At 39.6% G+C, this 25155-nt stretch overlaps 1 protein-coding gene across 1 annotated transcript in view; it reads left to right on the top strand.

Annotated features, from left to right (window-relative positions):
• yjefn3 (YjeF N-terminal domain containing 3) overlaps positions 1 to 25155 on the top strand; it is an 87355-nt gene that overhangs the window by 896 nt on the left and 61304 nt on the right. The gene's annotated exons all lie outside the window — the stretch shown is intronic.

Genomic DNA, 25155 nt, shown 5'->3' with positions numbered 1-25155 from the left:
TACAGAGCCTATTTTGCTTGTAATAAAAAAAATATCTGCCAGCGGGAGATTTTACTTCTTGAGAGTCTAAATCTAAAATAGTTATGACCACTCATTTAAAGACATTCTGGCAGATGTATTTACTCTTCACAGCAATTACAAGCCATATTTAGTGTGTATCTTCATCTTTTCTGGAAATAATTGTAACCCAAAATAAGTGCAATGAATTAGAATAAAAGAAATAAGACAAAAACACTTGCTTAGATCTGAGTTTTGCAGTGAAAAGGATATGCATTTAAACATTTGATTTACTTTGACTCTTTCAGCGACGGACTGAGGATGTTCCAGGGGCAGGGGCGGAAATGATAAAAAGGGCACCTACTGACTGCAGTGGGGTACCATCGTTCAAAAAGCTGTCATCTATAGTGAAATAGTTAGAAATCCTGGTAAAGATGTACCATTTTTGTTATGATTATACCAACCACATCTTTGACAAAAATTATAAACCATTTGATTATTGATTTGAAAAAGATAAACACGAGAGGATGTCAGCAAAAAATGAAATTGTACCAAGGAGCTTATAGCTCTTCATTATATTGTCTCCACCTTTGGACATGTGGTTTTGTCCACTGAGAGGAGACCCTGCCCACAAGAAGATAACGCGAAAGGGCAATTTGGTGGCAGTATGGCGGGCAATTTAGCATATTGTCCATATAATAGAAAGCCTACAGCCAATTTGTAATAAATTGTCCACTTAGAGGGCATTTAAGAGGACACTTATGTTTAGTCTATTTAGAGGACATTTATGAGATAATTTGTCAAACTTTGTCCACTGTGGTAGCACTTAAGGGGCAGTTTGTCAACAATTTAGAGGGCACCTAGGAGGGCACGTGTGTATTTGTGTATGTAGAAGGTGCTTATGAGGTAGTCTGTGACAATTTGTCCGCTGTGAGGGCCTTTTGTCAACTTCTGTTTGTTCAGTGACTTAAGAGATAATTTGTAAAATTTTGCCCACACCGAGGGCACCAAATGGGGTACTTTATCTTGTTTATCTACCAAAGGGTAGGGGCATTCAGGAAGGCATTTATGCAGTGATTTATACAAATAACATAAGGGCATAAGTAGATTTTGGGGTGGTCATTCAGATTTTAGGGGGGACACTGGTTGGCCTAAGCTATCACTGGTTCCACCCCCAGCCATCCCCATTGGATAAAATATTAAACTTTATTAATCCCTGTAGTTGCATTGGTTTGAAGCAGCTTGTACATGGATAAGTCACAGTGATACAGACATCAACCATATATGAACAATTACTGATATAAGTCAGGCTGACCAGTTAGTTGAACTAATAACATTTTAACGCAAACTAAAGCAAAATGTCTTACACTGCAAAAAATTAAGAAGTGTTGGTGCTTGAAGATTATTAGTGTGATATGTTTTGTAAATCAGACCTTGAGATGGAGTTGACAGCAGAGCAAAGGAGCTGATGCTATTTGCTCCTGTAATCCTTTTGTCTTTTTTCATTTGAGCATTATGATACAAGACATTGTTTTTCTTGTCAGTATGTTTTCCATTGATGCTATCTACTCAAATGTAGTCATGAAAAAGCATGTCAACGAATTCTTGTTGTCAAAATGTTTGTTTATGGAATTAACACAGTAGCAGCGCCCAGTGTCAAAAGAAGGACACATGCAGTTCATGGTCCAGTGAAAGCCATGTTTCACTCATTTTAGAATTGCTGTGGGAAATGAAAATTGGACTTGGGACTTCCACAACATATTGCCTCTAATTTTACTTTTCCCCTCATAAATCATTTTGGGGCTTTTATCCTTTTAATTAAGAAGACATTGGGGAATACCATGGGAGAAGAGCCTTAACTGGAACCTTAGCTGCCTTCTCATAATATGAAAACTTGAGGAACAAAGACGGGAATACTAATAAAGAACATAATGAACTAGCAGTTAAGAGAGCAGCCACCTGTTTACACAGACTCACTCATAAACACAGCACATGCAAAATTGATGACTCAATTTGTGCCCACTTTAGACTTATAACATCAGTCTGTTTTCCCAATGTGCACATTAAGGAAATGGCTTTTACTCATTATTATGCAATTGTGGCAAATAAAATGCAGCTGAGAAGAATATATGATATGAGATCATTGCAGATCTGTGTGCTGCTAATCTAAGGCTATGTGAATGTGTGGTTTTATCACAGAATTAGATTCTCCCCGACTGAGCTGTGGAAGGATGAGTTCCATTTGAGGTAATGTTGATGTCAGACTTTGAGAAGGGACTACATGACATAAATCTGGGGTTCTGCAAATTCCACTTTTATGCCTGGCTTTCTTCTCCTGTCAGTCATGAGTCATGAGTGCAATGCTAAATCAGTGGAGTGCTCTGCGAACATCATAACATTTTGCCTATCTTGCATTTGGGCTTTATTTTCAGTGCAGCATTTAATGATATGAAACCAGACAGAGAGACACAGATTTAGCCACAGGCACACACTGGGGTACATTAAACAGACCCTTTATGAACAGTTATGAAAGACTGAAGTGTGAATGCCTTAGCCGTTAATGCTCTGTGTGCCTTATATTTAGGAATTTAAGAGTAAATTTGATGAGTTTACAGTCATGATGAAATGTCCCTGTTGAAGTTCTCCCATCAGCACACTTTGGACAGGATGATGCAGTTTATTTAGACCAGACAGATGGTCAATCTTTGGTTATATCTCTTTAAAAAAAAATTCAGTGCAGCAGTGAGTTTACAGTAAGAGTGTTCATATGATGCCTCAAGAGATCTTAATGATAATGAAGATTTCATCTCTCCTGTGTCTGCAATAATACATTCCGCCGTTTGTTTATTGCATCCATCTCCCAGCACATATTTATTCCCTGTCTCCATGTTATTGCAACGCCAATCAGAGCGTGCACCTGCATATTAAATCTATTTCAAGAGCTTTTTAAAAATTCAAACAACGTACATAATTACTTCTTTCGCTCTGGCTGCATTTACATCCTCTGCTGTATGTGTCGACATGCAAGCAGCAGAAGTTGGCAGATACACCATCACCCAAAGGATTTCACCCCAGTCCTTACACCCTCAGATCTCTGCAGCTTGATTGGTGCCAGCTGCCAGTCAATTAAGGCAATTAATTTGAGCTCAAATATACTATTACATGGGTAGTTGATTATACAGCTTCCTTCATAGTAAGAGCCCATGTATGCTCATATGTACATTTGTACATGCACAAAAAACATGCCTTTGACCTGGTTGTCATTCTTTTTTAATTGACTCACTTTAAATTAACCTGTGCTTCATAATTATTCTCCCATGGTGTAAAGATATTAATTCAGCCAATTATTAATATTAATATTCAACAGGCAGATGTAAAGGCTCCTTTGGAGGCTTTTTACCAGGTGGAGAAAAATAGGCTGACTTTAATACTGATGTCTCTTTGTGATCTACAGAGCAAACTGCATTAGCTAAAAGTTAATCATTTTTTTGTAATTTGTAAAGCCTGAAACCACTGCAGCAGGGTATGTGTCAGATACAAATATATAAACCAAAAAGTTTTTTCAGCTCCTTTTTTCCGATCGGAAAACTAATAAAGGCTGTTTAGGAGATTGTCTACGAAGTTTTGACACATATCTCCAAAATCACCATTTTTCTGGGAATGAAAAACACCTCAATGCGACAAATATTTACCACTGAATGGTCATTGTCTGCATCTTTTTGACATCTTATATTGATTTAAAATTTCTTAAAACCTGCTGACAGATGTAAAGGGTGACCAATAGCACAGACTCATGAAAAAAAAAGAAAAAAAAAGAAAAATGGAGATACATGGTTTTGGCCCGACTCCAGCAATGTGCTAAGTGCTCGATTTATTAATTCAAGCCGCACTTGCCAGGTGCCTGATCTTACAGCCCAACTTTTCATGTATAGCACAATTTACACTTTGAAATGTGTGGCTCAACATTCAGTGGTTAGGCTACAACAGCTGATCTACGCATCAATGTTTGTTGGTGGTCCAAAAAGGTAGAGAAGAACATCAACAGCATCAGCTGCAGAAACGTATAACAGATGACAAGAGCCATTCATATCGAAACCATTTCTTCCCTTGCTTTAGTCATTTTGTGTTAAAACAAAACAATTGTGCATTTTGAAACACTTAAAGTGATCAGCTGCTTAAACAGCCTTTATAAAATGATTTTTCACAGAAGCATGCTTCATGAGTGATACATCTGACTGTTAAGACTGTAAAATAAAATGTTCTGTCAATAAAAAAACAAAAACTAACATATATACAGAGCAAAATAAGCAAATAAATGAAGTAAAAGAACCACTTTGTTCCCGGGGGGGGGGGGGGGGGGGGGCAAATTCAGTCTAAACCAAATGTTTCCAAATGGAGCTTTAAAGTTACATTGCTTTCATACTTGCGCTAACCGTATGTACTGCTCTTTTGGTTGATGTGATAATGGAGAAAAAACATTTCATTCATTGTTTTCAACATACAGACTACGCATGTTATTCAATGTCCTGATGTCAGATGCCTAACCAATCAGTGGAAACTATAGAGACACATAAGTATGTCATGTAAAGTCTTTAGGTCTGTTTACAATATTTACTGTGTGAGACCAAACCCAACCAAATCAAGTAAATACAACAAAACAAAGGCCTGGACCCTGGTCCAGGCTGTTAGGTGTAAAAACACCCTTAGACGTTTAAACAAAAATTGGCAAGGGGCTATGTATGGAAACACAAACAAGGAGGAGAAAATTACTGTAAAATGATAAATGCAAAAAAATGTGCATCCACTGGCTAATATAAGCCTGCAGACACTTGTGAAAAAATCTGTTAAATTTCATTATTACACAAAAATTGTTAGTAATGAATTTGCTAGCGGCAACCAGAAACCTATTAAGGTAATGCATGAAATACTTTGTGAAAATCCCTCTGATTATAATTCAGTAAGTCTTGAGAGATCAAACTAATCCCAAACATATCAGACACTGCTGCAAATTAAACAAACAACAACAAATGATATAAATCAGCAATTCTTAAGAATTAGAAAAACATCACCCACACCAGGAATGAATTACAACACAAACCTCAAACTTTTGGCTGTAAAGGCAGCTGAAGTGCAGCAGATGAAATGCCTGAGGTTAAGGATAAACCCGTAAATACTGGAATAGTTCATGGTTGGTGATGACTTGGCAGTGTAACAAACTTCCTCCCTGCAGGGGAAAGTGAGTGCACTTACTCCACAGACTTGTGTGTGTGATTTATTAAGGGAACATAAAATGTACAGCTTCTGTTTCTTACAGATCAGTGCTCTTCATGTCAACCTCCACTGTGGTTGCACTCTTGTGACAAATCTTGGCCTTTGAGCTTCTACGTACAGTGTCCCTGAATTTAGCAGGGCTGTCAGTCCCTGTGAGAAACAGAAACATATCAAAGAGTGTGAACACAGTGCTGAGAACAACAAACCCTGAGAGAGTCCGAAAACCTAGAAGTTAATAGATTACGTGAATACATTTTTTTTTATATCTGATGTATTTATGTAGAATGTTGAGAACTAAGGCTAAAATGCACACGTTTTCATAAATGGGGATATGACTGAAAGTAAGGCGGAAACAGTGGTGATTTTAGAACTGCCATTCTCAACCAGGGTGTAGCACCCTGGGGTGCCTTCACAACTCTTTGGACTAAACTAAAAATTCCCATGAATGTGCAGATCATTAGTCATCCTGGCATAAATAGCCAAAATTGTCTCATATGCCCGTTTCACTGTGGGGGTCAGTGAATGATGCGTCAGTATGTACTACACAAGAATTGTGTGGGGTTTTTTTTGGTTTTTTTGTTGTTTTGTTTTTTGTTGTTTGCCTTACAGGGTGTTTCTAAGGCTTACAAAATCATTCTGTGAAAATAAAGTTATTCTTATTTTCAGTGCATGCTTTGGAGATTTATCTTATTAAATCTATTACTATCCTCACTCATGAACAACCCCAATACTTGAACTTGCTCCCCACCTGGAGGGAGCAATCCCCCATTTCCTGGCAGAGGACCATGGCATCAGATTTTGAGGTGCTTATTCTCTTACCAGCTGCTTTGCACTCAGGCGCTAACTGTGAGGGTAGAATGGACTGTGAGATTGGCAGGCGGATTGGTGAAGCATTAGCAGTTTTGCGGGTACTGCATCATACTGTTGTGGTGAAGAGGGAGCTGAGCCAAAAGGCAAAGCTTTCAATTTACCGGTCAATATATGTTACAACCCTTACCATGATGAGCTCTGGGTAATGACCAAAGGAATGAGATCACAGGTCCAGGCTTTCTCAGAAGGCTGTCATTTTACAGGAATGATACCTAAGATAGAGCACTGTCAGATGGGGCCCTTTTAGGGGGGTTTCCCCAATGTCAATGCAAACTTTGCTCATTTTGAGTCACTGCTTGCTGTTGTTTCAAAGGCCCCTTTCTGGTCTGGGGCTCCAAGCCTTGCCTGTTGACCAGCAGCCTGTTAGCTTATCATAGACACAGGGAGATGGTAGGACGCATTGTACATCATTACTGTCAGGGTTTTCACAGGAATAATGCATGAACAGTGAGCACTGTCAGATGGGGCTCTTTTAGGAGTTTTCTTACTGTCATTGAAAAGTTTGCTGATTTTGAATCACTACTTTCTGTGATTTCAAGTCTATCAGCTATAAGGGGTCCCCTACTGGTCAGGAGCTCCAAGCAGTTGCCTGCCTTGCCTGTTGACCAGAGGGTCCTTAGTTTATCACAAAAACAGGTAGGTGGTAGGATGCATTATACCTCATTACTGTTATGATTTATACAGGAATAACCCAAGTAGGCTAAGCTACAGTACAGGAGTGAATGCTGCCAGATGGGGTTCCCTTAGGGGGGTTTAATACTGTCAATGCAAACTTTGCACATTTTGAACCCCTGTCAATCAACAGTGTCCTTTACTGGCCTGAGGCCCTGAACAGTTGCCTGCCTTGCCTGTTGACAAGCAGCACCTCTAAGCCATTTCCACAAAGTGTTAAATAAACTATGGAATCCACTATTTCTGTCAAATAGCAGCAAATAAAGCCCTTCACCCAGGAGGAGAGGGCTGAAAATATCTCAAAAGGCTGATTCTTTTCAGAGACTGATTTTAGAAACTGTACTCAGTGGCAGTTTTTCAGTAGTGACTCAACAAATAGTGTAACACCTGCCTGCACATTCTGTCCCTTTTTCACTGAAAGCTCTTTATATTTCTTTGATGCTGAATCTAATTAGACACTTTTCTCCTTTTTAACTTTTCTTTCAGACTCAGTTCCACCTTTCCCCTTTTGCCAACACATCCGAGACTTTTACCAGCTGCACACAGATATATCCATCATGCTCTGAGATATTTTAGTCTGCTGTCTTTACCTGCTGGTCTGCCTTAGCTGTCTGTCTGAGCCACTGCCAGAGTGTCAAGCTGTCTGACTTTACCTGCTCCCCCTTCATGTTGCTCCTGCCTTGGCAACGATGCATATTGGACTTATTGTTATTCATTTGGCTTGCTTCCCTCCTTTCACTTCCCAAGTTGGCGGCTCCCATTTTGCCCGTGTGACAGCTCAGGCGTTTATTTATAGGCTGAATGTAATGATCGGGGGTGAGAGGTGGACACAGAGATGGAGGATGGAGGGGGGAGATGATTTTGTAGCAGTGCAACGTTTGGCCATATTTTTTCTCCTCCATTAAAGTCAGATTGGAGGTAAGAGTTTGCTATTTGCTTGGTTTTAAAAGGGTTGGTGTGGAGGAAAGTTGGGGCAAAATGGGATGAAGATTAATAGTTTATTTTTAGGTGAATCATCATGGGAAAAACAATATGTAAGCTGGATGAAAGAGAGCTAAGGCAGGATGCTTCATGGATAATTTGGAAAGATAAAAATTAAATAAAAGCAGAAACTTGTTTTAACTCTAAAAACTGACAGCTTTTTTTAATCCTTAGCAACCACCTCTAAAAAGAAAACCAGCTGATTTCGGCCCAAATGAGTCTCCAGGCAGCAGGCTTTGTTAATGAGGGACTCAAGAGAGCCATTTGGTGAAGGCTGAGCCAAGACTTTGTTCTCCTCATTATGTCCACATTGTGAATCATTTGAAGGACTTAAGTTGCTACTAGAGAACACAAGAGAGAAAACACTCCCTTAGATGCCAAACTTTCACTTTTCCAGGAGAAAAAAACTCTAAATTAAAGTTGTTTTTGCACAAGTTGTTTGTAGGAGAGGTCTGATCAGAGCAGGGGATGCTAATGGTAAATACACTTATGCTTTCCTAGCCATCTCATTACTTAAAGCACTTTCAAAACCACAGGCCACACTTACCCATTCACTCCACATTTATGCACTGCTGGTGCCAGTGGGAGTCATTGGTGTTACGTGTGTTGCACAAGGACACATTGGCAGGTGACTGTAGGAGCTGGGTGTCAAACCCCCCATCTCCCAGTTAAGAGAAGACCAACTTATCTACCTATAGCCACAGTCATCATGCATGTCCAGGCAGGTGAGCAGTGTTGGTAAAGGCTCCCCTTGAAATACAATGGCCACCCTATAATCTTAAGCTGTAGCACCTTTCACACATGCACAACATTCTCGAAAATTCCCCCCAGTTTTTCAGTGAGCTTGTGTGAATGCAAATTTCTGGACTCGATCTGGACTTTGTCCTACTATCCCTTTTTAAAATAAATTCCTACGTGAAGTCAGGGTGAGCCTATGTATGAATGCAGCAGGAAATATTCATAAATTTCACTTGCTGTGAAACCGGGGAGATTTTCTTCCATGTCCTGAAACTGCCTCATATTCTCTTTTTGCAAGCAGTCCTCTGTCACTCTTATTGACACTGTGAATTCCTCTAACTACTCATAGCACTGAAAAAAGGCAAAAACTGTCACAATAGTGACATATTCTTTTCCTATGTTGGCCTTCTACTGTAAGTATGTGACTTATAAACACTGGCTTCCATGTTGTTCTCTTTACATCATGGACCGTCTCATCCATGAAGGGAAATCTCTCATTGTTAGGGGCATTTATGAAAGGCCATCTCAGAAAATGTCACAGGCAGGCTGTAAGGACATTTTCAAAAAGGTTTTCTGAGTGCATGTGTGAAAGGGGCTAATGATTGGCCACCTGCTTTGACGGAGGTGCAGTTATATTAAAATTGCTTTTCTGCAACAGGTTTCTAGCTTCCTTTGTATTTCAGTCTAGCACATTTCTTTTAGTTAGTGCCTTTAAAATATGACGTTGGACATACATCTTATTTTTGAGTGCTTCACAAGTTATGCTTGAAAGTACTTTCTTTTCTCGTTATGTTCTGCTACTATCCAAAATGACAAAAAATACTAGTTAAAATAGTTGTTCTGTAAGCTTGTGTACAAAATTACTGTAAGGGTAGCCATTAGCGTGGATGTTTCTGTACAAAAGCAGCAGTTCAATCATATCTCAACCACACTTAATTAAAACAAGAGCAATGAGCCACACCTAAAGCTTCTCTCAGCGGAGGTCCCGAAGTCGGCATGCGCCAGTTTCCACGTAAAGTATGTGTGCTATAAAAAACAGACCTTATGGTAACATGTGCAGACTCTGACCCATGTGCATGAAATTTGGAGACAAAGGAAACTGGCAACTTTCCATGCCATCATAAGCAGACAGTTTCATTTTTACAAATGCCTAGTGAGCCCTTCTTACTTTCCAGTAAGAAAATCTGTTAATATTAATCTTTCAAAAAACCCTGGCATACATTTCATGATCAAAGTCTTACCTTTACTTACTCTGTGTGTGGGTGATCAAACCTTAATGTCATAGATGATGTAGAAGTTAATGTCATAGGTTAACGTAGAAATCCTCCACCAAAACGCGTGAAACACTGTATACCACAGCACCAGCAATAATTCAAAATATTTTCCTTGTTATTGCAAAGTGTAATTTTTAGTTTTAATGAATTTCACTTTGCTGCAAGACGTAAAAATGAAATGTGGCATGTCTAACCCCCACCAATGTCTCTTTGCCCTCTCATTACTGAGAACATCTTTATCACCTGACTGTATTCAATCATATAATTGAGCAATGGGTGTAAATTAAGCCTAGACAGCTATTACACAATCATAATATATTCTTATAATCAGCCATAGTTCAGGCTGAGCTTGCCAGAATTTAAAAAAGTAATACATAAAGCCCTAGTGCATCAATTAAAAATATTTTAGTAATAACCTGTAGTGATCAATCACATTCATATCCTTTAGTGGGAGACAGATCTGACGTTCAGAAATCAGCGTTGACCCCGAAAACAAAAACTGCAGTGAAACTCTTTTGTTTGTGACCTGTCAGAAAGCTGGCTCAATGATACGCATTTTCAGTCATAAGGAGCTTTGCATTGACCATGTGAGGTTGAATCTAGCGGTGTAAAGGATGGGATGGGGCAGATCTACGTACACACACATTTCCAGGTGGACTGGGATTTATAAAGAGAATATTGCGTAACCATGTGCATACACAGTGTTTATAAATATGATTTATTTTGGTTGCATGCCAATTTTAGATTAGGAGAAGGGCCACATTGTCGATTCTGTGGTTTTACTGGTCCTCTGCACACCTCTTGGCTCCGGATTACATCACCAGGGTTAATATGTCAGCCCCCATTGCGAGGGGTATTTTGACTTTATTTTGGACATTGGAAGGAGATAGAGATGTGCTGTCAGTGGTGTGGTCACACAAACCCTATGTAAACACTTTATAAATTACATTTTTTCTAGCAGTATACTATATGCCAGTGGTTCTCAAATGGGAGAATTTGTACAACCATATGTTGTTACTGCAACTCTACAACTAGAGAAACTGTAACACATGTTCAGGGGCTATTTTGCATAGATATAAATATGGTGTGCCTTGAGATAGGTGTGCATTAGGTAAATATAGCGTGAAAACGCCGGCCATATGCTATCCCTCACATGAAGTACATCTCTGTCTGTTTGTGCAGCCACATACATAAAGGGGAATGAGAGAGACAAAAATAGAAAGACAACCAAGAACTCTGTATAGCAGAGCTATTTTGTGCTTTTAAATGACAAGACAGACAGGCGCAGAATGTGTCAATTACGTAAGCGTCACCGGTTATCGTCCTTCAGGTTGTGAGGAGAATGTGTGTGTTTAAGTGTGAGCAATTCAGAGGCACAGTAAGGCACTTTGATGTGTAAGAAGGAGACTTATCGGCTTGTTACCTCCCTCAGAGCGCTGACAACTGTTAGCACTACATTTCCTGAGATAACAGACAAAGAGGCAGCATCTCTCTCTCTTTCTCTCTCTCTGGCTTTGCCTTTGTCATTTCAAAACACTGCTCACTGTCTTATTCTTAAAAATGCGGCTTCTAGTAGTGCTCACATATAAGCACAAACTGTGAAAGAACTAGAATACAGACTTAAGCTGACAAAAACACAAAGATACATGTGCACTTCCATGACTCTTGAATAAGCTTTTATAAGGTGCTCATTGGATTTGGATGCATGCAGTCATGAAAGTCTTAGCAACGTGTAGGATTTTGATTTTCAACCTACATGCCATCACAATAAAAGTACTTGGAGTGCCCTGGAGTGTGCTATGTGTGTTTAATGAGTAATATAAAGAATTCTTGTGAGAGTTTTCTGATTACTGTGTAGGACTGACTGATCTTTGGATTGAAATCGACCTGAGGTTTCCCCTTGGTAGCAGCTGAAGCTACATTTGTTACTCAGCAGAGGCTTAAGATGAGAAAATTTGATTAAATGACCTCTGGACCTCTCACAGCTAAATTCGCATTTCTCCTCAAGGCCATTAGGAGTACTTTTCTGATTTTGAAATGGAGTGTTCTGAAAATGTGTAGCTGGCCTTTTGTACGGTTTGTGAAGGGGGATTCAGCCACCACTTATAGAACACTTTGCCTTTCCCAAAGCCTGAAAAACTTGCAGTTATGACAGGAGCTTTAATCTAATTCCAGCAGCAGGTTATTATTAGAGACAGACCATTATTTCATGTGACAGATCCACACTGTGCTTCAATTAACTACGGTTAATTAAACCGTTATGCTGATTGAATGGGACCTTTTTGTTATATATTAGTAATTTTGATTTGCAGGTGGTTCTATGATTGGCCTTTCTCTGCTTTATATTTTCACCTTGAAGTTTATACTTTGATGTTTAAATCCAACTTTTTTTTAATGGACAATTTGTTCTCTCATTTATTTCTAACAAATCATGTTTCTTCAACTTTAAATAAAATTCATTTAGAAAAAGAATATTAAGGTTTCACCCAAATGTGTCTTCTTCAGACTGACTTTGTTTCTGTTGTGATCTATTTCATGTACCACTGCAGATTTGTTGGAGGCATTCTTCTGCCTCTTTACTTTTTTAATTATTTTTTTTCTCAGAATAGCTACAGATCTTCCCGATTGTGATAACCTCCTTATACCCTGACAACCAGTGTTGTTCACTCCCAAGATCTCAGTAATCAAATTAGTGAAGGAAATGAACAGCTCTGGATAATTGGAATAATGGACAAGGGGTTAAAAATAACACGTGCGTTTGGAAATCATGTTTTGTTCCTTTAATGTCCCGTCAGACTACACTATTTTACAAAAGCACCATGTCAAACAATGCAACAAAAATCTTATCCTGTCTTTGCTGACAGCCTGGCAAACCTATAAATGCGATCCAGACCAGTCATCGTATGCTGTTGACATAATCTGCTGACTTTAGGACTGTGTGCCTGCAGGTCTTCAGGGAGGCGGATCATGGAGTGTCAATCATGGCAACAACAGAAGTGTTGTGTGTGATGCTTGCAGTATTGTGCCCCTAAAAGATTAAAACAACAAGGAGAAATGACTTTGGGCTCGTCCCCATGGACTGACTGTATACTGAGTAGGGACATTCATCAGTAAAGACCCTGTAGAGTGAAAATAAATCTGTTTTTTAGCTTTGTTGTATGAAAGGTCATTGTGTTTTGAACCCCCAGGTCAAATTTCAGTGGAAAAAAACATCTCTAAGTTTATAAAATTAAGCTTCCAAATCATGAAATATGAGGCATTAAAATCTGCTTTAGCATGGTGTGGGCATGTCTGCTGAATGAGCTGAAGCCACGCCCACTCAGGAGAAAAACAACCCTCTCAAATTTAAAAAATGCTTCAATCTGAGTGGAGGAAAGCACCAGACTATAGAAATAACTGGACAAAGCCTGTGTGACATCAGCTGTCTAATTATGATTGGCAGACTCAAACAGCTTTTCAAGCCAACCTGTGGTGGCCTCCAAATTGAAATCGCTGTCGAAACCAAACTTTGGATCAACCTAACGGCAGACAAGAGCCCGCTGAGCTTGACTTCCTGTCAGCTCAGCTAGCACTAAAGCCAGCCTTCTGGAGGTAGCGTCTGCCTGTCAAGCTATCTGTCAATCAAATGAGACGCGCCAATCGGTGCACAGTGAGGTTTTTCCTAAATACAATATAAACGATTGTGATACAAAGAAATTCACCCCCCTACAGTGAGAGGACATGCAGACATTATCTGATGAGACATGTTTCATTTTTTGAACCAGGCTGTAAACCAGTTTAAACCTTGTTTAAAATGGCATTTTAACATGTGTTGCATACCTGACTTCTGGGGTTCCTGCAGCCAGCCTCAAGTGGACATTCGCTGTATTGTATTTTTTTGCACTCATGCCATCAGCCCATCCCTTGACCTTGCGTTGACCTTATGACCAGAGCACTGCCTGGCTTTGTGCCAGAGAAGAGACAAAGTCAGTTTTCTGTCCCAAATTTACTTCACAGTGAACAAAAAAAAAAACAGCATTTAACTGACTAAAACTTTCAATAAAGCCAGTGACATCAGCTATTAGCAGACTGAGAGGAACTGCTCTGTGATTTTATATCATTGTAGCGCTGGGGGGGGCAGGGTCACTCCCCACTGTGGGCCGATGACATTACCAGCCAAAATATGCCCAGCCAAAAATAGACCCAGCCAGGAAAGAGATGAAAAACTTTCTAACGGTCCAAATCAAAAATTCAGTCACATGTAGATCTCAGTGTTTTCACAGGTTTACAGCAACCGTATTCCAACATATCTAGTGTTTTAAGACAAGTTTTGGATTTCACTTTACAGGGTCTTTAAGTTTGAAAGAACTTGAGGTATGAATGTCAATGTCAAGGAAATTACTCCAGTTATTCCACAGCCAACTGTAAGTGATATTAATAGAAAGTGGAAGAGTTTAGGAACAACAGCATCTCCATGTTAAAGTACATGAATTGGAATATAATGTCATTACAGTCCCTCTTGGTGCCCATATAGTGTCTGTTAGCTTCACTTCATATAAACAGAAGATTGCCCAGAAGGAAAAAAGATTGATTTTGGGGAACTCTATAATGGCACTCTAGTAAATGATGATGCAAAGACAGGGAGAAAACGCTATCCTATTCATCGGTGTCAGGATACACCTGTGACCTCAGGCCAGGATGCCAAACTAGACAAATGATGCAAGAAAAGTCTGGGATGCCAGTCTTGCTTAATCGCGGTCGTTTTGCATCCGTGGACTAATTGTTTCTTATGCCACACACTATATGAGCGCTTTTCAATCCCAACACCAATAATAAGGCCCAATGTTTGACGATGGGCTGTGACGACATTATCAGGTGTAGTCTGATCCGACCATAAGCTTCCGCTTTTCCCTGAAAGTTTATCATCATTTTAAAACCTATATTTATATGAAAATAGTAGTTAAACAACACATCTAGTGTTACAACTGACATTCTTGTTTCTGGAAAGTATGCGCCCATTTTGAATCTGATGCCGACAGCTGGTTTCAGCATTTAACATGTTGAATATTATTGAGTATACTGCATGCAGGCAGAATGTATTGTCATGCTTTGTGGGCTTCTGTCAGGTGTTTTGTTGACCACAGAGAAGGCAGGCAAGCTGGACTGGAGTCAATGACGAGTAAAGGCAGTGTGTCTTCCTGTGTGTGTGTGGAGCTGCAGATGGTCTGGAGGTTCTGACCTTTTCTGTTTCTTTTACATGATGACACACAGTTGGGCTAACTCCGCAGTGCGACAGATGACAGGAAAGTGGAGGCTTATGTTCAAGTCAAGCGACTAACTTTGTATGTGCAGATTTATTTTCATTAACATTTTTGTGAGCTGCCTGCTGTTATTCTTTTTTTATGTGCTGTGGGTCCTTTTGTATCTTTATGAAGAAAACAACAGAAAAAGGAAAAATAACAATTTCAAGACGTTTTCCACAAATATAGACAAAGATCTGTCACTGGCTGACTCATTGTGCAGCTCTCATCATAAAAAAATCTTCATTGTTGTGCCTCTGATAATGTTATCCGTGCTCTACATCTAACATGAGCTCCATTCTTCATTTTGCATTATTGATCTCAAGTGGGGGATGATGTGGAGAACTGATTATTCCAATTATGTATTCATTCATCCATGTGAGTGGCTAAGCACACAGAAATCATCAATCACATCTGAAGTGACAGAATCGTCAATCCAGAAGATTTGTGTAGCTCAAAGATTCATTAATTCTGAGATTGTGGAGTTGGCCAGGCGAATTTAATCGTCTTATTTTTCCCATTGTGAGTTTGTTTTTATGAGTCTTTGAGAAAGGTCATGGAGCCTTTTCATAAAGACTTATTGATCACCCGTTTATCTTAGACTAATGTTTGCCACTCATCCATCAGCACACTGGAATCAGACAGTCAAGTTATTTTGCAGAGGTAAAAAGGTCACCAAAAGATTCCTTAAAAACTTGTCTATTTATACTGATAAAGGGGGAGTCTGTGCAGTGTAGGTTAAAGGAAGGAAAGCTTAACAATTATACTGTTCTATCAGACCTATTTGTACTTTTCATACAAAAAAAGGACCACAAAGTGCTTTACAAACAGAAAAACTACAAAAACAGTAATTCATAACTTCAAATTCATGCACAAGGTTAACAAAAAATGTAAATAAAAGATTTAGTAAGAACAGAAACTGACAAATTAAGGAAATGCAATCCTCAATGTTTGAGGAAGAATTACAGAAGGAAGGATTAAACTGTGGTTACAGCTCTGAGCCAGGGATAACTGAGGCCAAAGGCATTTTGTTTGCAGGATGTACAGTCATGTGCATAAGCTTTAGGTATGGGGGTTACTAAGGATTCATCATAGGCCTGATGTGCCACAACCCAGGGCTGGAGAAAGGGGAAAGGGTGGCCAGAGTCAGCTTCAACACGTATCTGCCAACATATGTGTCACTCAGCAGCCAGGGTCAAGCTGAATGGCATATGTTTTTTTGTCTTTTGGCATTTTAAACCCTAGAAAATGCCTGTGTCATGGGAGTCTGGTGACAGAACAAGTAACTGATGTCAGAGAGCAATTGTGGTCCCTCACAAGTAAGCAGCACAAAAATTGATGACTGGGATACACACCAGGCAACAGAATAGCAGATTACACTTTTTTGCATATTAGTCTGACATAACATCCAATGTTTCTTCACACAGCTGTCTATACAGTGCTGTATGGAACTTTTAGGCATGTTTGTGCCCAAAAGTAAAGCTTAAGTAAAGTGTAGATAAGGAGAGCAAGCCCGCCTGAGGGCACCATTCGGTGGGAATGAAGACTGACACAAGCCTGGTTGCGCTTTGGATGTCCTTGCACATTACCAGAGGCATAGGAAAGTATCAGTTGAAAAAATAACAAAGTCTGCGCCTTTAGGGCAGAGTAAAGGGGTGGATGTAGCGAGTAAGCATGGCCTAGGGAACCATCCAGGGAGCAGGGATGCCACAAGCCCCTGGTTGTGCCATGGATGTCCCAAGGGTCCAAAAATTGTCTCCTGACTCTATATTACCTGGGGTGAAAAGGCCCGGGCAAAAAAGAGATGCCATCGAGCTTGACCTTGGCTGCTGAGCGACAAATATAAGTATCTACATGTGTTAAGCTTGACTCTGGCCACCCCTCCATTTCCAGTCCAGGGTTGTGGCACATTGGGCCCCGCAGTCAAACCTTAGCACCCTACATGCATAAAACTTATGCATATACTGTATCTTTGTATAGTACTTTTTTCATGCCATGTTAAAAAATAGATCCCAGCAGACAGATTGTATCTTCATGAAAAGTCTGTGAATAGATAATTACTGCCATCTCTGTGTCTTAACATTGTTAGTAGTTATGGGCTACCCTTGAGGCCCCTTATTGTGCTTGAAACCCTGCTAAGGAAACTGATATCAGCCTGTTGAACTCCTCTTCATGTCATTTCGGAAGCACTTTGAGCTGATTTGTAAAAGAAGGAAATCACCTCTTTCATCAGAGCATCTCCTTTCTCTCAGAGCATCTGAATACATTTTTTTTCAATAAGGTTCTTACTTTACTTTAATCATTTTAATGTAGTGCAATCTGCTCTTCTACACCAGACATCCTTTTTCTCAATCACAGACACTGTACCTCCTTACACAACCCACTCTTCAGTCTAATTTCCCCTCCTCTAGGGGGCTTGTTCTCCTGAACCCAGTGGGCGACTGGCTGATAGGGGTCACAGCCATTTTAAGTAGAGTGAAGTACAGAAAGAAGTGTTCTCATGGTGACAGAATGGGAGCGATGCCCACTAGCAACTCGCCTTATGTCGCCTCTCAACTGGAAAATCAATGCAGGGAGATGGAGGAGCAGATCGCCAAAATAAAAGGAGGAAAGGAAGCGAGGAGAGAAAAAAGAGAATGCACTGATGATAAGATCCAGAGGGGGATGGTGTCCGAGTCTTCACTTTTCTTGCGGCTCTTACCACTTGTCACTCACATCTGTTTTGAGCTGGTTGCTATGGAAACCGAGTCTGGCTACACCCCGTCGAGAGATGTTTCCTGTCTGTGTGACTGAGATGTGGACAGGTGGTTAAAAACCTTTGCTGGAGGGAAGCTGTCAAATCAGATTGTGCTGAAAATATCATCCAAAGATGCTGCATTTTTGTGGTCTAATTGCACACTGAAGATTAATCTGTTGAGCAGTTTAAATTGTGCACGATTGAAAAAGAAATTGAAACAGCAAAAGCTAGAGTAATAGAAGAAAGTGGCACTAAAAAGAACAAAGACGACTCTCAAGCATGCAATTGTTGATGCTTTCCCAATGTGTTAATACAATCCCGTCCCCCTTGGTTTAACAAAGGAACATTTTGCACTTCTTTGTACGTGTGTTTATTGTGCCTTCATGTCTGTGTTTTCATGAGCATTTGGGAGTGTGTGCGACCGCCTGCAGCCAAGAAGGCTTTCCCAATTCTCTGTAATTGGGTTCAGTGTCTCGCTCGACAGAGTCCTGATTGTGCCTCTGTTTTGTTACCCATTGGAGGAACACTGTCGCTAAATTCTGATTATGCAAATGACTCAGCTTGTCTTTGAAAAAGCCCTGTGTTGTTGTTTACCATGTCCTCCCCATCCAATCAGGGATTACAAAATCTAAATTGGGTATAGGGAGATAAGATTGAGGCCAATAATGTAGAAAATTTAATTAGCTACATGGTAATTTTAGGGCTTTGATTACATAAAATGCCTAAAAAAACAAAGAAACCCTTGGTTATATTGGGCAAAAATTGTGCTAAGGTAACCCTTTTACCTGCAGTGTCTATAAATAGTAATCACCTTCTTGGATGTTTTACCCTTTTCTTGATTTTATAAATCAGTCATGGTCAATATAATTTGGCTTTTTTTGACCCCCAAAAAAGAAAGAAACCTCTTTCATGTCAAACTGAAAGCAGATTTCTACAAAGTAATGTCAAACAAAAACGTGTATGGTAAAATTAGTGACTGCAGAAATATTCACCCCCTTTAAAGTGACTGACCTAATTCAACAGAGGTCTAGCCAATTGGTGCTAGTAGTCTCGGAATTAGTGAACTAGAGATCACCTGAGTGCAGTGAATGTGTCTCAACTGATTGTAGTTTAAAGGCACCTGTTTTTAGAAGGTCCACTCACTGGTTGTTCAGTATTCCTTGCTGCCATTACACCATGATGACTAAAGAACACCCCAAGCAACTCAGAGAAAAGGTGAAGGAAAAGTATTAGTCAGCATGGATACAAAACTTTTTCAAGGCACTAAGTATCCCCCAAGGTCAGTTAAATCTTTCATCAAGATATGAAAGGATTATGGCACATGTAAATCTGCCTACATCAGGCCATCCTTACAAACCAAGTGACCGTGCAAGAAGGAGACGAGTGAGAGGGGCCACCAAGACACCTATAACTTTTCTGAAGGAGCTGAGATGGAAGAGACCCTGCATACAACAACTGTTGCCCGGGTTCATCACCAGTCAAAGCTTTATGGGAGAGTGGCAAGGAGAAAGCCACTGTTGAAGAAAACAGATTAAATCTTGACTAGAATTTGCAAAAAGGCATGTGGGAGACTCCATGGTCAAGTTGGAGAAAGTTCTTTGGGCTCATGAGACCAAAATGTTGCTTTTTTTCTGCCATTAGACAGGACGCTGTGTTTTGCAGACACCAAACACTGCACATCACCGCAAACACACCATTCCCACTGTGAAAATGGTGGTGGCAGCATCATGCTGTGGGGATGCTTCTCAGCAGCCGGATACATATTATTATTTTTTTAACTGACATTATTTTATAGAAATCTGTTTTCACTTTGACATTAAATTTTGTTTTTGTCAGAACCCAAATTATATTGATCATTATTGATTTATGAAATCAATGAAAAGTTAAAATGTAGGTGAATGTTTTCAATATGCACAGCACATGTGAATAAGCAAATACCTGTGTTTTTTCTTCTCTGACAACCCATACTGCCTTTCTGCCCAGCTTTCCTTTTTCAAGATCTATTTTTCTTCCTCTGGTACTCGAATTAAGTGGATATGTGGAGATGCAGGGGAATTCATCCCTCTTTAGATGCTTTGATGGATGGACTCCCTTGTGGCCAGTGAGGCAGTGGGTTAATGGTGAAGTTGTGAGAGGCATGCAGAGAAACAGACAGCTACCGAGAGAGCTAAAGGAATCCAGACAATCAGTGAGATGTTTACGAATAGAGAGAGATGATGAGAGAAGAGTAAGAGAGGGAGGGAGACAAAGAAGAAAAGCAAATATGCTAAAAATGGACAGAAGCTGAGTAAAACAGGTCCTTTTTAATGGGTTTCACAGCTTTAACAGATCAAGAGTGCCTTTTCCTCACTCTAAAAGTCAAAAATCCAGTCTCTGTTTTTCTATCTGATGGCAGAGTGCGGTGCTGAGATTCTGCAGTTTTTTTCTGGATGTCTGTCAGCTCACTGTAATTAGTAAATATAAAGCCAAAAGGTCTGTCATTGTTGTGAAAGATAAACAGAGTGGGTGGTGCTTGAATTGTCAACATTGAAGATGATTTCTAAAGCGCCAAGATTTCGTTATTGTTTGGCTTTCAGAATCAAATTGAGGGGATGGAGAAAGAAGTAGAAAAGAATGACTCACTGGTTAGTATGTTATCCACCATCCAAATGTATTAGAAATATTAAACAAATGTTCACAATAAATCTCCAATCAAGTCAAACTTAATGTCATGCACAGGGTATCACAATGTGCTTCACATACAGTCACGTGCATGCAGGGGCGTAGCTAAGGATTTTGGGCCCCCAGAAAGAATATTACACAGGGCCCCCCTGAACTGGCTAGCCAAGCAACAAGTTTTGTGTCATTTGTACAAATATCTATGCATTTTAATGCATTTTAGAACTATAATTTTCCCATTTATGAGCATTTTTTTTTTTTTTTACTATGGCTAAATTAAATTCACTTGCATTATTTTGCAGCACTGGACTACACAATTTTGACAATTTTAAGGGAGGCACAGCGGCCCCCAAGTATTGTATTTTACTCTATTTGACACAAATTTCAGTCTGTTGACTGATTTATTTAGTCGCTGCTGTTCATTTTAAAATTTGTGAACTGAACTTTGAACTAGTTCATGTAGAAATTGAACTTTCCCAACACTGATTGCGACATCCACCCCTTACTCGACTCTAGAGATGTGGACCAGTAATTTTTTTTAACCGATTATCTTGCAATGCACCTGGTAAAAGACAAGGACATCCAGTGCACCACTGGGGTTGTGTCAATCCTCTTGCCCACTCGCTGGTGCCCTCAGGCAGATTACTTGCCACATCTACGTCTTACTTAAGCCTCAATTTTTGGCCCAAACATGCCCAAAATTTATGCACAGTACTGTAACTTAATAACACAATTAAAACAAATAAATTATTCACAAAGTCAGGCAGTAATAGTCTCAAATATCAAATCAAAATGTACACAAAAAACATGCTCACACACAAAAAAACATGCCATAAAGTGATTCAGAAGAAGTTTACTCTGATGACGCCCAATCTATTAGGGGCACAATTACTGTAAGCAGCTTCACCTGCTTTGAAATTAATTTGTTGGTGGTCAAAAGAAACTGGAGACTTCTTGCTTTTTGGATAACAATCAGTGTGTGATTGTGGTGTGAATTAGTGAATGTGGTGTCAAATATAATGAGTATTCTGAAAGACAATTCAAAGTGCACGTCCAATCATTTACCATCACTGGACTTCAAAATGCCTCTTTTGATACCAGAGGGTGCTGCTACTGATGTCTAAGTTTTAAACATTCTATGGGCCACACAGGTAAATGTCGTCCCTAGGCTTCATTTGTATAGCATTGTTCTGAATTTAAACCATGAGGCTGACTATACATCTTTGCTAGTGATTAATGCATGACTATGCTAATCCATCAAGACGTGACTGTTCTACACCTGGATCAAACTGAATGGAAGGGATGGGGCTGAACTTTTTTCAGTACAAATGTTTTCGAAGCAGGTTTCAGAAAGTAGAGAAAGAGAAAGTGAGTACAAAAATTTCACTGATCATCGATGGTAAGTTTATTTTGTAAACTTGTTCAAAATGAAACCAAAGAAATGACCCTTAGTCACCAAACAAATAAAAATCTAAAGGTCTGAGAAAGCTGAGTCTATCTGAGCTGTACCTTACAGTAAAAAATAGAGGGAAACCAGCCTCTTTGAGCTTGAAGAGAGCAAAGCCACTGGTGAATCCCTGCTGTGACACTAACACAGCATAGGGACAGTATTTGGATGAAATGTTGCACTGCAGCACTCTTTCAAATTAGTTGCAGCGAGGCCACTCTAACCCAAATCAAATGAACCACCCACAGTCTCACTATTATAGGCTGTCAGTCCCTTAGTTTAACACATATGATGCAGAGGAGGGGGCACTGTATTCTAATTTACATAGCTCATTAAATGAAACAAAGGAAATCTAGAAATATTACCATCAGGATTTAGAGCAAACTCTGAATGACAATTAATTATTCTCAGACCTTTTTTTTCCAGCTGGTAATATATGTATATGATTATTTAGCAGTGTTGTTGATCACTTTGGGTCCAAATCACCACATTTGAGTTAACGTTTCTTTAATGAGACATGTATTATACATAGAAATATGCAGCGACTGCCCTCTACTGGTTGAAACCTAGCTACTGCTATTTAATTTGGTTAACAGGCTCATTCAGAGGCGGGTAGCACATGTGCACCAGATTCTGTTAACATATGAGGTCACAGATCCAACTTCTCCAAGATTGCAATAAACCATGTTTTTCTTAAAACAGACAAACTTGTGCTTTATGTAGGAGCATATACCATAGTTTCACACTCAGGTACATGGGCAAGGTCTGCCTTGGATGGCTATGGCATTATGGATAAAAGTCTAATCTACAAATGCAGTGTAGACTGTTGATGTTGCAGCTGATAATGATTGCATTAAGGAGTTAGTGGGTGTGCATTATCTCTCCCACCAGCAGCCCTGTAGATTAAGCCCCAGCTTAATCTGTAAAATGTGATTGTTTCCATCTTTCTTAGACACCGGTTAGTTGATAGGTAGGCAGACCAACTATCGCCTCAGTGCTAAGACAAAACTGAGGAGGAGCTAACAAGGTGTAACTAATGGAAAACAACATGCCTGATACTAAAACCAGGTAGTGTTGAGCCAAATAGAGCCTGTATTAGTTAGAAAGGTAAGAGACCAATGTAAATAAGGAGTGAAGTAATTTATTACATAAGGGGTCATATACAGTAGATGAATCGATAAAGTAGAACATAATGCACACTAAGTGGTATTATATTCAGTTATTGCACTGTAAATGGACAAGTTTGTTGACGTCTGGCATGATATTAGTGTTAGAAATAATGGCTCTTCAACACAGACATGTTGGTGCATCACTAAAGTGACCCTGATGTAAAAACTGACAAGAGAAGAAAAGTAAAAGATGAACTTTTTCTTATCCGGGGATAAGTTAGGCATTATTTCTTACATTCTTCTCCTCTCCTCTGAGACTACAACATTCACCTTGTTATTTCTGAACCATTTCTGTGTAGCTTTCTCTGTATGTTGTCTTGCTGGAAAATAAATCTTCTCCCAACCCCTAGTTTTCTTGTTGACTGAATAAGATTGTCCTCCAGGATTTTCCTATATTTTGCCAGTTCAATTTACCCTCTACCTTTCCAAGCCTTCCAGGGCTGGCTGCTAAGAAGCATCCCCATAGCATGATGCTGCCACCACCATTTTTCACAGTGTAGATGGTGTGTTTGTGGTGATGTGCAGGGTTTGGTGTCCGCCAAACACAGCCTCCTGTCTAATGGCAGAAAAAAAAGCCCCATTTTGGTCTCATCATATTCTCCCGCTTGACCATGGAGTCTCTCACATGCCTTTTTGCGAACCCTAGTGGAGATTTAATCTGGGTTTTCTTCAACATTGACGTTCTCTTTGCGCTTCTCTCATGAAGCTTTGACTAGTGAAGAACCCAGGCAACAGTTGTGTATGCAGTCTCTCCCACAGCAGCTGCTGAGGCTTGTAATTCCTGAGTATGTGGACACTGTTTAGGATAAGTGATGTTCCAGATGAATAGGAGCCTCAACTGTTGCCTAAAGGTGGGTCTGATGTAGTCATGGCTAGATCGTTTGCTTGAGTTTTACTCGAGCAGACACACAGTAATAATGAATATTTATGCATCACTGCATGTATCCATCCACTCCTACACTTATTTGCCTGCCTGCAGATATTTTTTCAGCATGAATTCTGTCTGCAGCTGATTTGTTGCTTTAATAAGCTATAGATATGGTTTGTTTTGCTCTGCATGGTAAGTTTTCTTTCACTCTTCCTAATTTTTTGACCACTGAAATGCTCAAGCGTTTGCTGTCCAGGAGAATTGGTAAAAATGAAACAAAAGCTGTACCACAGCAGGGCTCATCAGCTGTGTGAAATGTAGCATGCTGCAATGTTGACTCATTTTCTTTGTTTAAATATCAACTGATTATCTGAATAAATACCACAAGATCCAGATCTGTTGAATGTTGCCATATTTGAGCTTTATTGTTATTCAGATGGCAGAAAAAGGCAGAATTGTCACTGTGCTTATGAGGATTTATCTCCCAACTTTGAGTCCAGATTCCAACTGGTTCCAGAGCTTTCAAAGGCAGCCACTATCTTTAAATACATAGACCAGCAGGGTGCTTCAGAACACTTGGGATTAAATTTCCATCTAAATTAATTTCACTCCTAAGATCATCTATATTACAAAAGTTACAATGGGCAGTAAGTGCTTCCGTACATTGCAATCTTTAAAGGTAATTTGAAAGTGTATAAAACACTATTGTAGAATAGGATCAGGGTTTTTGAGCTCCAGCTCTTTTGAATAAAGTTTCTTTAACAAATTCAGTTCCCTCTGTGACTCTTTCAAGGTCTTGGTAATGAGATAAGCCAGTGTTGAAGAGATTTAATAACGATCTTCTATTAAGTAATTGAAAAGAAAATTAAACATACTGCTGCTCTTGATATCACTGAAAGGCTCAGTAAGACTGTGTCAGACTGTCTATAATTGCTTTAAGCTATTATGCCCATTATCAAATCATGTTTCTTTTTGGTAAGACTGACTGCTCTATATTGAAGGCTCCAGAATTAAATTGAATAATAGATTGCTACATGATGTGCTGCATCCATGGATTTTTTTAGAACCTACCTGCACCCTTGACAGCAGAAGTTACCTTGTCGCCATGACATTGAATTCAACCAATCCTTTTGCTTTTCACTTATTTCCCCTGTGCGTATTTGCTTGTGTATCCTAACTCACATCAGTGATATT

Source organism: Cheilinus undulatus, linkage group 7 (genome assembly GCF_018320785.1).
Source record: "Cheilinus undulatus linkage group 7, ASM1832078v1, whole genome shotgun sequence".
In the NCBI taxonomy this organism is placed as follows: Eukaryota; Metazoa; Chordata; class Actinopteri; order Labriformes; family Labridae; genus Cheilinus; species Cheilinus undulatus.
The sequence above is the reverse complement of the archived record's forward strand: the minus strand, read 5'-3'. Positions and strand labels throughout refer to the sequence as shown.